This window comes from Moschus berezovskii, chromosome 13, assembly GCF_049115385.1.
Source record: "Moschus berezovskii isolate FMDL1 chromosome 13, NW_MosBer_1.0, whole genome shotgun sequence".
In the NCBI taxonomy this organism is placed as follows: domain Eukaryota; kingdom Metazoa; phylum Chordata; class Mammalia; order Artiodactyla; family Moschidae; genus Moschus; species Moschus berezovskii.
In genome coordinates this window covers 80251931-80266075 of record NC_142472.1, presented here as the reverse complement: position 1 = coordinate 80266075, position 14145 = coordinate 80251931, and positions in this window count along the sequence as shown.

The following is a 14145-nucleotide window of genomic DNA, read 5'->3' as shown; positions in this document are numbered from 1 at the left end:
AGTTGGTGATGGACAGGGAACCTGGCGTGCTGTGATTCGTGGGGTCACGGAGAGTCGGACACGACTGAGCGACTGAACTGAACTGAGTTTGACAACCTAGGTCTAGGTGGTATTTAATTTGAAAGCAATAGCTTTCTTGTTACATTGTATAATTGTTTTGGTTTTCTCATAATAAAATGATATAATCTATTTTAGAAACAAAATCTTAAGTATAATCACAGTTTAATAGAAAACTAAATTATTATTTAAACTCCTTGTTGACTTTTGGGATTCTTTCTCTATGTCATCTCTTTCTTAAAGTAATTATGAAAGATTCTAGAAAGTTAATTATACAAATTAAAACGAATAAAAAAATCTGAGAGTGTGACTTATAAATGTTTGCATTACAGTTGAACAAAATCACCAAGCTTTAGGACTCAGTAAAAAGAATAGAAGAATACCCTTAATATCATTAGCAACTTCTTGGGACCTCAGAAAGTAGCTCAAGGAAGGTGACTTTCAAAGGAAGTCTCTAAAGATGAGAGACAAGCTGTACCAGTAGGCAAAGTTGAGGACTAATTTTTTGTACACATCCAGGGATGGAGTTTTGCTGCAAATAAATAAATAAAATAATCATCATCATTGAAAATGGGAGAATTAGCTTAAAGTGATAACAATAATTTGAACTCATCAATTATTTGATCAAATATTCATTTATTGAATATATTAATTGAACATTTACTATGTTTGTGGCATTTTGGTATTCCCTAAATATACAAATATGAATACATTAAAATAGGTCTCTACCTTCCTGAAGATTGAATACTGTAACAGGAAGACAAATAATAATGCAGCCTCTAATTCCATTACTCACTTTTCCTTGAATTTAAAGAATTTTCCCCATGATTCTCTCTTCCAGAGAATAGTCGTTAAAAGTCATACCTGCTCTTCTAATTTAGAACATTCTATTATCATTCTCCTATGAAAAGAAAGGAAGTCTAAACTCCCAATCTCAGTTTAAAAGCACCCTTTAATGGTTGTTTTCATTTTCAAGGAATGTGCTATTAACCCAATCTAAAAAACCCAACCCTTTCTCTCATTTCACTTCTTCTCGACCCCCATTTAATTTGGTAAGTATTTTCCAATTATTCTTTGATAGGGCTTCTTCACCTGGGAATTATGTTTATCCAAGGGAAAAAGTGTAGTATTCTAGGTTGTCACAATGACTGGAGAGAGGTGTCACTGTTGGGTTGGGTTGGGAGTTGATAAAACTAAACGGTTTGCAATATAGGTCAGTTAAAACAGCAAAGAATTGTTCTTCCCCCAAACCAATAGTACCTACTGGAGTGTGCAATTTGCACTTCTTAAAGATTTCCACTTTGTTCTTCCTCAAAACATAATCCTTCCAAGTGCTTCACTTTCTAGAAAGATTTCTTCCTCTTTCTGCAGTGCAACATCAACATATCAAGATTGTGCCAATTTTAAGGCAAGAAAATGTTTCCTATGACTTTCTCCTTGTCTTAAATAACAACACTTGAATTGGGAAGGTGAGAAGAGCTTAAAAATTTCCTGTATTATGTTCACTGATCATTCTGTTACACCTCACTACTTTTGTTAAATTTAATTTTAGATGCTGAAGAATGCAAGGTGAGATATTATTGTTAAAGGATACCATTTAATGGTAGGTGTGTGTCTAAGTTGCTGGCTAGGAAGGTCAGACTTAAACCATTCAATTAGACTGTTCTATACATCTGTGTCTCTTTTGCTGTCTCGTATACAGGGTTATCATTTGCATCTTTCTAAATTCCATATATATGTGTTAGTATACTGTATTGGTGATTTTCTTTCTGGCTTACTTAACTCTGTATAATAGGCTCTAGTTTCATCCACCTCATTAGAACTGATTCAAATGCATTCATTTTAATGACTGAGTAATACTCCATTGTGTATATGTACCAAAACTTTCTTATACATTCGTCTGCTCTGTGGGAGAGGGTGAGGGTGGGATGATTTGGAGAATGGCGTTGTAACATGTAAGTTGTCATATGTGAAACGAATCACCAGTTCAGGGTAGATGCATGTTACAGGATGCTCGGGGCTGGTGTGCGGGGATGACCCAGAGGGAGGATAAAGGGAGGAGGGAGGTGGGAGGGGTCTCAGGAAGAGGAACTCATGTACACCCCGGGCAGATTCATGTCAATGTATGGCAAAACCAACCAATATAATATTGTAAAATAATTAACCTCCAGTAAAAATAAATAAATAAATAAACCATGCAATTACTGAAGCAAGGGAATTCTCAGAGTAGATTACAATTTAAATCTAGCAATTTAAAGAATGATGATAATGGTAAAGCTACAGCTATTACTACTACAACTGAGAGAGAGAGATAGAGAAAGAGACTGAGGGAAGAGGACATAGAAACTGATGGTACTACTAGGAGAACGATGCTCGCCCATGCTTGTTATTTTTCATTTTTTACATGTTAGTATTCTCCTTTTTATTTAGCAATTTCTATAAGATAAAATTATTTTTGAGGTAGTACAGTTTCTGGATTAATGTTGCTACAGAGTCATTTTTTTTCAAATTAAAATGAAAATCAATTTGATTTTAATTTCATCCAATTTGACTACAGAATAAACATTAAGAGTAATTTAATGAATAAAAGTGCCTGTATTTTAGAAGATAATGGTACCATAAAGTAGAAGCAGTACACTATAAATGGATAATTAGGCATTCCCAATTTATCCAAGGGGAAAGGTTTAATTATTTATTTATTTTTAATTGGAGGCTAATTATTTTACAATATTATATTGGTTGGTTTTGCCATACATTGACATGAATCCGCCTCGGGTGTACATGAGTTCCCCCTCCTGAACCCCCATCCCACCTCCCTCCTCCCTTTATCCTCCCTCTGAGTCATCCCCGCACACAAGCCCCGAGCATCCTGTAACATGCATCGAATCTGAACTGGTGATTCGTTTCACATATGACAACATACATATTTCAATGCCATTCTCCCAAATCATCCCACCTTCACCCTCTCCCACAGAGTCCCAAAGACTGTTCTATACATCTGTGTCTCTTTTGCTGTCTCGTATACAGGGTTATCATTTGTATCTTTCTAAATTCCTTGTATATGCGTTAGTATACTGTATTGGTGTTTTTCTTTCTGGCTTACTTCACTCTGTATAATAGGCTACAGTTTCATCCACCTCATTAGAACTGATTCAAATGCATTCATTTTAATGGCTGAGTAATACTCCATTGTGTATAAATACCACAGCTTTCTTATCCATTCGTCTGCAGATGGACATCTAGGTTGCTTTCATGTCCTTATTATAAACAGTGCTGCAATGAACATTGGAGTACATGTATCTCTTTCAATTCTGGTTTCCTCGGTGTGTATGCCCAGGAGTGTGATTGCTGGATCATATAGCAGTTGGATTTCCAGTTTTTTGAGGAATCTCCACACTGTTCTCCATAGTGGCTGTACTAGTTTGTATTCCCACCAACAGTGGAAGAGGGTTCCCTTTTCTCCATACCCTTTCCAGCATTTATTGCATATAGACTTTTGGATAGCAGCCATTCTGACTGGTGTGAAATGGTATCTCATTGTGGTTTTGATTTCCATTTCTCTGATTATGAGGGATGTTGAACATTTTTTCATGTGTTTGTTAGCAATCTGTATGTCTTCTTTGGAGAAATGTCTGTTTAGTTCTTTGGCCCGTTTTTTGATTGGGTCATTTATTTTTCTGGAATTGAGCTGCAGGAGTTGCTTGTGTATTTTGGAGATTAATCCTTTATCAGTTGCTTCATTTGTTATTATTTTCTCCAATTCTGAAGGCTGTCTTTTCACCTTGCTTATAGTTTCCTTTGCTGTGCAGAAGCTTTTGATTTTAATTAGGTCCCATTTGTTTATTTTTGCTTTTATTTCCAATATTCTGGGAGGAGGATCCTGCTGTGAAGATCCCACAAAAAAAGAAAACTACAGGCCAATATCACTGATCAACATAGATGCAAAAATCCTTAACAAAATTCTAGCAATCAGAATCCAACAGCACATTAAGAAGATCATGCATCATGACCAAGTGGGCTTTATCCCAGCAATGCAAGGATTCTTCAATATTCGCAAATCAATCAACATAATACAACACATTAACAAACTGAAAAATAAAAATCGTATGATTATCTCAATAGATGCAGAGAAAGCCTTCGACAAAATTCAACATCCATTTATGATAAAAACCCTCCAGAAAGTGGGAATAGAAGGGACAAACCTCAACATAATAAAAGCTATATATGACGAACACACAGCAAACATTATCCTCAATGGTGAAAAACTGAAAGAATTTCCCCTAAAGTCAGGAACAAAACAAGGGTGCCCACTCTCACCACTACTATTCAACATAGTTCTGGAAGTTTTGGCTACAGCAATCAGAGCAGAAAAAGACATAAAAGGAATACAAATTGGAAAAGAAGAAGTAAAACTTTCACTGTTTGCTGATCCTCTACACAGAAAACCCTAAAGACTCTACCAGAAAACTACTAGAGCTAATCAATGATTACAGTAAAGTTGCAGGATATAAAATCAACACACAAAAATCCCTTGCATTCCTATACACTAATAATGAGAAAATAGAAAGAGAAATTAAGGAAACTATTCCATTCACTGTTGCAACGAAAAGAATTAAATACTTAGGAATATATCTACCTAAGGAAACAAAAGACTTGTACATTGAAAACTATAAAACACTAGTGAAAGAGGACACTAATAAATGGAAAAATATACCGTGTTCATGGATTGGAAGAATAAATATTGTAAAAATGAGTATACTACCCAAAGTAATTTAGACATTCAATGCAATCCCTATCAAGCTGTCAACGATATTTTTCACAGAACTAGAACAAGTAATCTCACAATTTGTATGGAAATACAAAAAAACCTCGAATAGCCAAAGCAATCTTGAGGAAGAAGAATGGAACTGGGGGAATTAACCTGCCGGACTTCAGGCTCTACTGCAAAACCACAGTCATCAAGACAGTATGGTACAGGCATAAAGACAGAAATATAGATCAATGGAACAAAATAGAAAGCCCAGAGATAAATCCATGCACCTATGGACACCTTATTTTTGACAAAGGAGGCAAGAATATAAAATGGAGAAAAGACAGTCTCTTTAACAAGTGGTGCTGGGAAAACTGGTCAGCCATTTGTAAAAGAATGAAACTAGAACACTTCCTAACACCATACACAAAAATAAACTCAAAATGGATTAGAGAGCTAAATGTAAGACCAGATTCTATAAAACTCCTAGAGGAGAACGTAGGCAAAGCACTCTCCGACATGCTTGTTATTTACAAGCTCCTTTACAAATAAAAGACAGCTGTAGAATGAGAAAAAATTATTTTACACAGCACAACTCCCCACATTCAGAGATTGGGAAAAGGACAATAACCACTGAAGAAAGTCACGGAATTTGGCCTTCCTCTTAGTTTATATCAAACATTCTTAGAGTCTCAAATTAGGTGAATGAGTGTCAACCTTCCATAAATTTCTAAGATTAACTAGGAGTAAGAAATGTAATGAAAGAACTTACAAAGACATAAGTAGTTTGACTCTCTTCCTTAAGAAACTCCATGGAACATGGAGTCTCATAACTATATAAGTTGTGATCATGTTAGATTCCCTTTCATCTGGACACTGATAAAGATAAGAGTTTAGAAATTAACAATGGTTGGCGTTTTATCCTCAATGCCTTAAATGCAAAGGTGTCCTTAAACAGGAGTTGTTTTATCTACATTTTACAGACATGGAAACTTAGAATGGTGTTGGACAGGATGAAATATATTGCGAGTTGCCTTTGGTCCCTAGGTATATAAAAATACGTCATTTAATTTAATAGCTAAACATACACAGCATGGGTTCCTGAAGTTCATGCAGATATGAGTAGCCTCAAGCTTTTAGAAATTTCTGCAATCAGCTGTGCCATGAAGGTCAATCAGCAAAAGAATAATAGTCTTCAAAGGAACTCACTTTTGCAATACAATCATTGAAAAGGACCTTATCCTTCATCTCTCCATTAACCCTATTCACACCACACATAGCTTTATGCTTAACCAACTGTCTTGCAAAATAACTTTGAATGACATATTTTTTAAGTACTATCATGTACAGTCAGAATGACTACAGTCAAATTACCATAATAAATATTAAATATTATGTCTCACATTTATTTAATTCAATATTCTACAAATAAAGCTTGTATCTGGTAAGAGTTACAGAACAGAACAAAGCTAAATAAACAATTTCTTTAATTTATTTAAAATCATCTTTTCTATTTTATTTTTATAAAAAATACATTTGGTTATGGAAAATGCATATGTTTATATCTTTAACTATACACTGGATAGTTCTACTGAAAAACTGAAAACATTTATACCTACACAGTTTACTTCCTATCTACTTTAATTTAACTTTATTATTCCTTTATATTCATCAATATGACATCTTTATTCCTGAAATGATTTGAACAGAAATATTCAAATAGTAAGCTGATATATTTTTTCTCCTAGGAACTTCTGGAAAAGCAAAACATTTAAGTATATATGAAACTGTTCAACTTCTTAATAAATAACATCAAAAGACTGTTTATTGTTGTTGTTCTTGTTTTATTTCCACCTGCAATGCAGGAGATCTGGGTTTAATCCCTGGATCAAGAATATTCACTAGAGAAAGAAATGGCTACCCACTCCAGTATTCTTCCTGGAGAATTCCACAGACAGAGGAACCTGGTGGGCTACAGTCCAGAGGTCACAAAAAGTTAGACATGTCTGAGGCAATAACACTGTCACTTTCATTTTGTGGAGAAAATGGTTGTTCTTGTTTGGTATTTGTTTGTTTGTTTACCAAGAGTTTTTTAACCTGTTGCTCAAAACAAAGAAGAGAAATATTGTACATTTATATTTACATATTTGGTCCAATAACTTCATGGGAAATAGATGGGGAAACAGTGGAAACAGTGTCAGACTTTATTCTGGGGGGCTCTAAAATCACTGCAGATGCTGATTGCAGCCATGAAATTAAAAGACGCTTACTCCTTGGAAGGAAAGTTATGCCCAACCTAGATAGCATATTAAAAAGCAGAGACATTATTTTGCCAACCAAGGTCCGTCTAGTCAAGGCTATAGTTTTTCCCGTGGTCATGTATGGATGTGAGAGTTGGACTGTGAAGAAAGCTGAGCACTGAAGAATTGATGCTTTTGAACTGTGGTGTTGGAGAAGACTCTTAAGAGTCCCTTGGACTGCAAGGAGATCCAACCAGTCCGTTCTAAAGGAGATTAATCCTGGGTGTTCATTGCAAGACTGATGCTAAAGCTGAAACTCCAATACTTTGGCCATCTCATGCGACGAGTTGACTCACTGGAAAAGACTCTGATGCTGGGAGGGATTTGGGGCAGGAGGAGAAGGGGAAGACAATGAGATGGCTGGTTGGCATCACCGACTCAATGGACATGAGTTTGAGTGAACTCCAGGAGTTGATGATGGACAGGGATGTCTGGCGTGCTGTGATTCATGGGATCGCAAAGAGTCGGACATGACTGAGTGACTAAACTGAACTGAACTGAATGCTAAAAATATTAAGATCCAAAAATTACTTCTTAAGTTGAAGAGATGGGAATACCAGACCATCTTACCTGTCTTCTGAAAAACCTGTATGTATGTCAAGAGGCAGCAATTAGAACCAGACATGGAACAACAGACTGGTTCAAAATTGGGAAAAAAGTACATCAAGACATTGTATTGTCACCTTGTGGATCAGATGGTAAATAATCTGCCTGCAATGCAGAAGACCCGTTTTATCCTTGGGTTAGGAAGATCCTCTGGGGAAGGGAATAGCATCACACTCCAGTATTCTTGCCTAGATAATTCCATGGACAGAGGAGCCTGGTGGACTAATGTCCATGGGGCCACAAAGAGTCAGATAAGATGGAGGGACAAATACTTTCACTTTCACATTTTATTTAACTTATATGCAGAATATATAATGCAAAATGCCTGGCTGGATGAATCACAAGCTGAAATCAAGATTGTCAGGAGAAATATCAACATCCTCAGACAAAAACTAAGATTGTGGCATCTGATCCTATCACTTCATGGGGAAAAATTGGAAACAGTGACAGATTTTCTTTTCTAGGGCTCCAAAATCACTGCAGACAGTGCCGGTAGTCATGAAATTAAAAGACGGTTGCTCCTTGGAAGAAAGGTTATAACAAAATTAGACAATGTATTAAAAAGCAGAGACACCACTTTTTGAAAAAAAATATTTGTATAGTCAAAGCTATGGTTTTTCCATAGTTATGTACTGATGAGAGAATTGAACCATACTGAAGGGTGAGCACCAAAGAATTGATGCTTTTGAACTGTGGAGCTGGAGAAGACTCTTGAGAGTCCCTTGGACTACAAGGAGATCAAATTAGTCAATCCGAGTTGACTCACTGGAAAAGACTCTGATGCTGGGAGCGATTGGGGGTAGGAGGAGACGGGGAAGACAGAGAATGAGATGGCTGGATGGCATCACCGACTCAATGGACATGAATTTGAGTGAACTCCGGGAGTTGGTGATGGACAGGGAGGCCTGGCGTGCTGTGGTTCATTGGGTCGCTAAGAGTCGGACACGACTGAGTGACTAAACTGAACTGAACTGAACTGAAAGGAAATCAGTCCTGATTATTCATTAGAAGGACCGATGCTGAGGATGAAGCTCCAATACTTCGACCACCTGATAGGAAGATACAACTCATTGGAAAAGACCCTGATGCTGGGAAAGATTGAAGGCTGGAGGAGAAGCAGACAACAGAGGGTGAGATGGTTGGATGGAATCACCGACTCAATGAACGTGAGTTTGAGCAAACTCCCAGAGATAGTGAAGGACAGAAAAGCATGGCATGCTGCCATCCATGGGATTACAAGGAGTCAGACATGGTTTAATAACTGAATAACTACAAGCTATGATTGCATCCATGAAATTAAAAGATGCTTACTCCTTGGAAGAAAAGTTATGACCAACCTCGATAGCATATTAAAAAGCAAAGACATTACTTTGCTAACTAAGGTTCATCTAGTCAAGGATATGGTTTTTCCAGTGGTCATGTATGGATGTAAGAGTTGGACTGTGAAGAAAGCTGATTGTCGAAGAATTTATAATTTTGAACTGTGGTGTTGGAGAAGACTCTTGAGATTCCCTTGGACTGGAAGGAGGTCCAACCAGTCCATCCTAAAGGAAATCAGTCCTGGACATTCATTGGAAGGACTGATGCTGAAGTTGAAACTCCAATATTTTGGCCACCTCATGTGAAGAGTTGACTCACTGGAAAAGACTCTGATGCTGGGAGGGATTGAGGGCAGAAGGAGAAGGGGAAGACAGAGAAGGGGATGGCTGGATGGCATCACCGACTCGATGGACATAAATTTGAGTGAACTCTGGGAGTAGGTGATGGACAGGGAGGCCTGGCATGCTGTGATTCATGGGGTCGCAAAGAGTTGGACTTGACTGAGCGACTGAAAAGAACTGATTCCTGGACTGAGCTAAGGGAAAATTTTGGGGAAAAAAAATCTAAAAAAAAAATTATCTCAAAACTGAATGCTAAATGCTTTTATCTTTCTTTACTTTTCTCTCATTCTTTGCTCCATCATTTCTCTGTGCCCCTAATCCTCCTTTGAACCACTCCCCTTGCCTCTGCACCTCTTGAAAAACTCCCAAATTCAATTACTTCTTAAAGTTAAATCATTCTTTGAACAAGGAAGGAATATTTCAAGATTTGGTCTTGCACTGAACTTTCGGGTACCATCAAAGACTTCTCAAAACCTCTTCAAGTTAGGAATTTGCAGAGTAATATAAATTAGCTATAAGAATATATAACCCATGAATCTTAGATAATTAAAATGTCAGTGGAAATTTCAATTGACAAAATTTGGATTGAAAATACAGAATGAGAAGATTCCAAAATGACTTAAAAGAGTTCCAAAATGAACAGGCAATCAGAAACATTTGGGAAAAACTGTAGATGTTAACAAGCCATTTCGGAGGCCATCTTCAAAGGCTTTCCTGTGAAGGAGTGATTCAATCTTCTAAGCAAGGGGAGGTTGAATCTTTGGGAGACTTTTGAAATAGCTCTTTCACACTTTTAAATATATAGCATGCAAGAGTATATCCTAAAATAAATGCGACCTCAACTCTTTCCTCAAGTTTTGCTAATGTTTTTAAGTCAGAAATAGGAAATTTAATATGGAAGAAAAACTTGAACCAGTTCATTGGCCCACTGCAAACCTTTAATACTTTGTTCATTTTTTTTTAATCCTTGTACTCAGTGGTGATAAAAAGAAAGCTTTTATTATTCTTTTCTTTTCTGTTTTTAGCATTTACCTTAAACATTTTGATGGAGCTTTAGAACAAAGCCTAATACAACTCAGATAAATGATGGCTTTAGAGATTAGAACAAAATAAAACATAAAAATCCCCACCCTAAATAGTAAATAGCATGTCTAGATAGTGTACACAAAAGGATATTTATTTTCTTGTTTGTTTGTTTCCTGTGTTAGCTAAAGTAAAATTAAATGTTAGTTATCATTGACGGTGGTACTAAGAAAATTTAGCACCCCAGTTTTATTGTGTGTTCTTTAACTCAAAAGGATAATTTTCCTATAACACATAAGGACAAGTTTAAGAAAACAACTTCCAGAACAGATGAGTACCTCAGTGGGCTTACTACAACAAAAATATGGACAAGACAACTATGAATTAACCATATCAAAACTCTAGCAGTTAATCTAATCATCTAGCCAATAATTTGACTAAACCTCTGAAGGAAATCCAGTTTTGTAATTTTTAATTTGTGACTATTCTAATACTTTTCCCTTCCCAGGTAAGTGGTATGATAAATAAAAGTCAGTAGCACTACAGACCATGGAGAGGACTAAAGATATTTGGAGATCTATGAAAAGAACTGTATCCGGAGTATAGTCAATATTTTGTCTGAACTTGAATCCCTTAGGAAAATCTCTACTATAAAATAACTCTAAATAAATTGAAATGGTAAAATGGTACATATTATGTGTTATGATCAAAATGAAAATTTTTTTAAAAAAATCAACATCCTAAATAATCAATGGGTCAAAGATGAAATGGCAAGAGAAATTAGAAAATATTTTGACATATAAGACAATCAAAGTACAATCCACCAAAGTTTACAAGATGTAGCAAAAGCACTTCTTGCAGGGGGGATTTATAGTGTTATTTTTCTTTACTGAAAAACAAAAGAAAAATGTAAAATCAATAATCAACCTTGCACTACAAGAATTTAGAAAACGAGAAAGCTAAAGCAACACAAAATAAATAATAAAGATTAAATTTTAAACTGGTAAAATAGATAATAGTAAAACAATTAGAAAATCAATGAAGTAGAAAATATACTTTAGAAAAGCTTGGAAAAAATGAAATGAAAACTCTTTGCTTACAAGGACCAGGAGAAAAAGAAAAGACACAAATTACTAAAATAAAGAATTGAAGAAGAGTGGTCTTAGAGAAATTTAAAAACAAAAAGTAAAATAAAATAACGCAGGGAACCTTGACAAGTCACCCATCCAACTTCACCCATAGTGAGGAATCTCCACAATAAAGAGAACTCCACAAACTACCAGAAGACGGAAAGGCCACCCCAAACAAAGCAATATAAGCAAGATGAAGAGGCAGAGAAATACCCAGCAAATAAAGGAACAGGATAAATGCCCATCAAACCAAACAAAAGAGGAAGAGATAGGGAACTTACCTGATAAAAATTCCAAATAATGATAGTGAAAATGATTCAAACTCTTGAAAACAAATTGGAGTCACAGATAAGTAATCTGGAGACAAGGATCAAGAAGATGCAAGAAAAGTTTAATAAGGATCTAGAAGAAATAAAAGAGTCAATATAAAATGAATAATGAAATAGATGAAATCAAAAATACTCTGGAGGGAATAAGCAGTAGAATAACAGAGGCAGAAGATCAGATAAGTGAGTTAGAACATATAATGGTAGAAATAAATGAAACAGGAAAAAAGAAAAACAAATTAAAAGAAATGATGACAATCTCAGAGACCTCTGGGACAATGTTAAACACCCCAACATTTGAATCATAGGAGTCCCAGAAGAAGAAGACAAAAAGAAAGACCACGAGAAAATACTTGAAAGGTAATAGTTGAAAACTTCCCTAAAATGCGGAAGGAAATAATCACCCAAGTCCATGAAACCCAGAGATTCTCAAACAGGATAAATCCAATGCGAAATACCCCAAGACGCATATTAATCAATAACAAAGGTCAAACACAAAGAACAAATATTAAAAGCTGCAAGGGAAAAACAACAAATAACACACAAGGGGATTCCCATAAGGATAACAGCTGATCTTTCAACAGAAACTGTTCAGGCCAGGAGGGAATGGCAAAACATACTTAAAACAATGAAAGAAAATAACCTACAGCCCAGATTACTATACCCAGCAAGGATCTCATTAAAAAATGAAGGAGAAATCAAAAACTTTACAGACAAGCAAAAGCTGAGAGAATTCAGCATCACGAAACCAGCTCTCCAATAAATGCTAAAGGACCATCTCTAGACAGGAAACACAGAAAGAGTGTATAAACTTGAACCCAAAACAATAAGGTAAATGGCAACGGGATCATACTTATCAATAATTATCTTAAATGTAAATGGGTTGAATGTCCCAACAAAAAGACAAAGACTGGCGAATGGATACAAAAACAAGACCCCATATATGTTGTCTACAAGAGACCCACCTCGAAACGAGGGACACATACAGATTGAAAGTGAAGGGCTGGAAAAAGATATTCCACACAAATAGAGACCAAAAGAAATCAAGAGTGGCAATATTCATATCAGATAAAATAGTCTTTAAAACAAAGGTTGTGAAAAGAGACAAAGAAGGACACTACATAGTGATCAAAGGCTCAATGCAAGAAGAAGATATAACAATTATAAATATATATGCACCCAACATAGGAGCACCACAATATGTAAGACAAATGCTAACAATTATGAAAGGGGAAGTTAACAATAACACAATAATAGTGGGAGACTTTAATACCTAATCACAATTATGGACAGATCAACTAAACAGATAGACCAGTTAGACCTAATAGAGGACATTTCACCCCAAAACAATGAATTTCAAATTTTTCTCAAGTGCACATGGAACCTTCTCCAGGATAGATCATATATTGGGCCATAAATCTAGCCTCAGTAAATTTTTAAAATTGAAATCATTCCAAACATCTTTTCTGACCACAATGCAGTAAGATTAGATGTCAATTACAGGAGAAAAACTATTAAAAATCCCAACATATGGAGGCTGAACAACACGCTGCTGAATAACCAACAAATCACAGAAGAAATCAAAAAGGAAATAAAAACATGCACAGAAACAAATGAAAATGAAAACACAACAAAACAAAACATATGGGACACTGTAAAAGCATTACTAAGGAGAAGGTTCATAGCAATACAGGCCTACCTGAAGAAACAAGAAAAAAGTCAACTAAATAACCGTCATGGGGTCGCGGAGAGTCAGGCACGACTGAGCAACTGAACTGAACTGAACACCTAAAAGCAACTAGAAAAGGAGAAAATGAAGAACCCGAGGGTGAGTATAAGGAAAGAAATCTTAAAACTTAGGGCAGAAATAAATGCAACAGAAACAAAAGAGAACATAGGAAAAATCAACAAAACCAAAAGCTGGTTCTCTGAGAGGGTAAATACAATTGAGAAACCACTAGCCAGACTCATCAAGAAACAAAGGGAGAAAAACTGAATCAATAAAATTAGAAATAAAAATGGAGAGATCCCAACAGACAACACAGAAATACAAAGGATCATAAGAGACTACTATCAGCAATTATATGCCAATAAAATAGACAACCTAGAAGAAATGGACAAATTCTTAGAAAAGTACAACTTTCCAAAACTGAACCAGGAAGAAATAGAAAATCTTAACAGACCCATCACAAGCAGAGAAATTGAAACTGTAATGAGAAATCTTCCAGCAAACAAAAGCCCAGATACAGATGGCTTCACGGCTGAATTCTACCAAAAATTTAGAGAAGAGCT